Genomic DNA, 3117 nt, shown 5'->3' with positions numbered 1-3117 from the left:
GTCAAAAGACACTTTTCCAATAGTACACGGAATAGGGAAGCTTCCTGGATCTTTAAGCTTCAGAGGCAACTTCTATTGCAGCACAGCACTGCATTCCGTCATGAGAGCGACTATCTCTAAATCATCTAGCTTCACTTTATGAGAGAGAATACCTTTCATAAACTTAGTTGGATACTGCTGATAAGGCTGTTGAACCGCATTCTGGGCGTTGCTCTAATTGAAATTAGGATGATTACGGTTATTGGGATGATAAGTGGCTGGCACAGGTTGCTGCAAACGCTGAAAGTTGCTCATGAACTGAGCTTATTAACTAAAAATTGTGCACTGATCAGTTTCATGGGCACTAGCACAAAGCTCACAAACACTAGCGATTTGATTAACCCCATAATTAGCCAAAGTGTCCACCTTCATTGTCAAAGCCTTTAGTTGGGCAGCTATAGCAGGTGATGCTTCCAACTCCAGAATTCTTGCTACTTTTCCTTGAGTCAGTTTCTGGGAAGGATTCTGGTACTCATTAGCAGCCATTAGTTCAATCAATTCATAAGCTTCATCGTAGCTCTTAGCCTACAAGGCTCCTCCTGATGCCGCATCGAGCATGGGTCTAGAAGTAGCACCCAATCCATTATAAAAATAGTTAATAATCATCCAATCAGGCATGCCATAGTGTGGGCACTTCCTTAGCATTTCCTTATATCGATCCAAAGCCTCACACAGAGATTCTCCAGTTTGCTGAGCAAACTGGGTAAAAGTATTCATGATTGCAGCAGTCTTCACTATAGGGAAGAATTTAGTTAGAAACTTTTGAGCAAGATCTTCCCAAGTGGTGATAGACCCTGCTGGTAGAGAATGTAACAACACTTAGCTTTGTCCCTCGGAGAGAATGGGAAGAGTCACAGCTTGATAGCATCTTCAGTCACATCATTGAACTTGAAAGTGTCGCAGATCTCGATGAAATCCCTGATGTGCATGTTGGGGTCCTCAGTAGGAGAACCCCCAAACTGAACTTAGTTCTGTATCATCTGAATCGTGCTTGACTTGATCTCAAAAGTGTTAGCCCTGATGGCTGGCCTGATGATGCTTGACTGAATGTCATTGATCTTAGGCTGAGAATAGTCCATCAAAGCCTTAGGATTTTCTGCTTGATCTCCCATCTCTACTAAAAGTAGTTCCTCGACTTTCTCTTCTTCTTCTATCTTCTTTTCTTCTTCAAAAACTTCCTTTCGAATTACCACATCTTCTTCATCGGCTTTATCCAGTGTTCTCTTACGAGTACGCGAACGCGAACGCGTATGCATACACCCTCGCTAGAGTACCTGAAATAAGATAAGGAAACAAATAAGTAACAATGTCCGAGTCAATGAACTTTAACATCCACTGATGGAAAACACAAACTCAAAATTAACACTGCAGTCCCCGGCAGCGGCGCCAAAAACTTGTTAGTCGCTAAACACGCGCTAATAATACACGCAAGTATATGCGTTCACAAGTAGTATAAGATGAAAATCAGATTCGTTCCCACAGAGACTGGCTTGGTTAACTAATTAATTTATGCACTTAAGCAACAATATATGGTTATTATTCATTGCTAAGACGATAACAAATTGAGGTTGTTTATAACTAAGAATTAAACTAATAATTATAACTAAGGGAATAGGATTGATTAAATTAATATATATGATAAACATGGGATTCTAACTTCATTAAATTATTCATTCAATAGCCTTTTCGTTCTTAACCTTAGCATGTAATGGTGATGATACTAATCAGATAACACGAAACTGATAAACGCCAACTTTCATTGCACGAATACCATACTACCAGACATCCATAAAAGAGATAGAAGCTGAATAGACACCAACTATATTGAGACCCTATACGTCTATAGAATTTAACAACATAACGGTTTAAGCATAAGTTATCTATCTTGATTACATAGGGCAAGTAAGATGGTTAAAATTACCTACACATCATGCATAACAATTACATGAACCTACGCTAGCATGGCAAGTTCTAAATCCTTAAATTCACTTTCGCTTCATTAAGAATTAACACACTATCTTATAAGTTCGTGACTCTTATAAGATAAATAAGCACAACCAATACTAGGTTATCATACAATCACCACACACTAAGGCATCGAAACAATTTAACTAAAGAAATCCATAAATAAATCCGCTAGAACCCCACGACAACGATTAGCCCATAATCAGACTCATCATCAATGTGGGTTCCGATGAAAGCATTGTATAAAAAATGTAGTCTTTATAACGAATAATCAAACAAATTTAACACAAGAGTATAGGTTTAACAAACAAGAAACGAGCATCCAAGTTTACAACTCAAAACAAAGATTCACAAGAATAAACTAGATCGTCTTCACATTTGTTGAATTGTGCTATAGGTCTCTTGCCGTCTTCTCCTTAGCTCTGATATGTCTCTGACTTGATATCTTATGAAAAATGACCTAAAGTTATTTATATAGCAGCCCCATGCAATGTAGAAGTCTTTCTCTCAAAAGCCAAGTAGAAAGAGGATTCTGCTATCCCGACACGGCGCGGCCGCGCACTTGATTAGCGCAGGCGTGCTGGCTCTTGATGTTTGGGTGCGGGCGCGCGCTTGATTAGCGCGGGCGCACTGGGCTTCTGCCAAAACTTTAACATCTTCTTTTTCTTGCAGATTTGAGCTGGTCTTTGCGAGCTTTATTCCTTGGACACCATCCTAAGACCATATTAGCATCAAATTAATGCTAATTTACTTGATCCTCAGATTAATGCCTGAAATGCAAAACCACTAGAAAACACATTAAAACACCAATAACTTGCTTACAAATACACCAATTCAAAGCTTTACGGAGCGTAATAAAGTGTCATAAATGCCACTCAACACAGGGTTGACATAAAGAGTACTAGTGGAAGCTGTCAATTTCTTGGACAAAGACTTGTATCCTGGTATAGCAAGAAATAACAATCTGCATCAACTTATACAATAGAAGCTGAATACATAGCTGCAGGAAGTTGTTGTGCTCAAGTGCTTTTGATTAGAAATCAGCTAATCGATTATGGCCTAGTGTTACACAAAATTCCTATCATGTGTGACAATACTAGTGCTATTTCTATA

General features: G+C 38.8%; 1 non-coding gene across 1 annotated transcript; it reads left to right on the top strand.

The window, feature by feature from the left end:
- The first annotated feature begins 655 nt into the window (after positions 1-655).
- On the top strand, positions 656-762 carry LOC141675358 (small nucleolar RNA R71). The gene has a single exon (XR_012556015.1). It is a non-coding gene; the product is annotated as a small nucleolar RNA R71 (small nucleolar RNA).
- The last annotated feature ends 2355 nt before the right edge of the window (positions 763-3117 follow it).

This window comes from Apium graveolens, chromosome 7 (genome assembly GCF_009905375.1).
Source record: "Apium graveolens cultivar Ventura chromosome 7, ASM990537v1, whole genome shotgun sequence".
NCBI classification, from domain to species: Eukaryota; Viridiplantae; Streptophyta; class Magnoliopsida; order Apiales; family Apiaceae; genus Apium; species Apium graveolens.
This window is presented reverse-complemented; position numbering and strand designations above follow the sequence as displayed.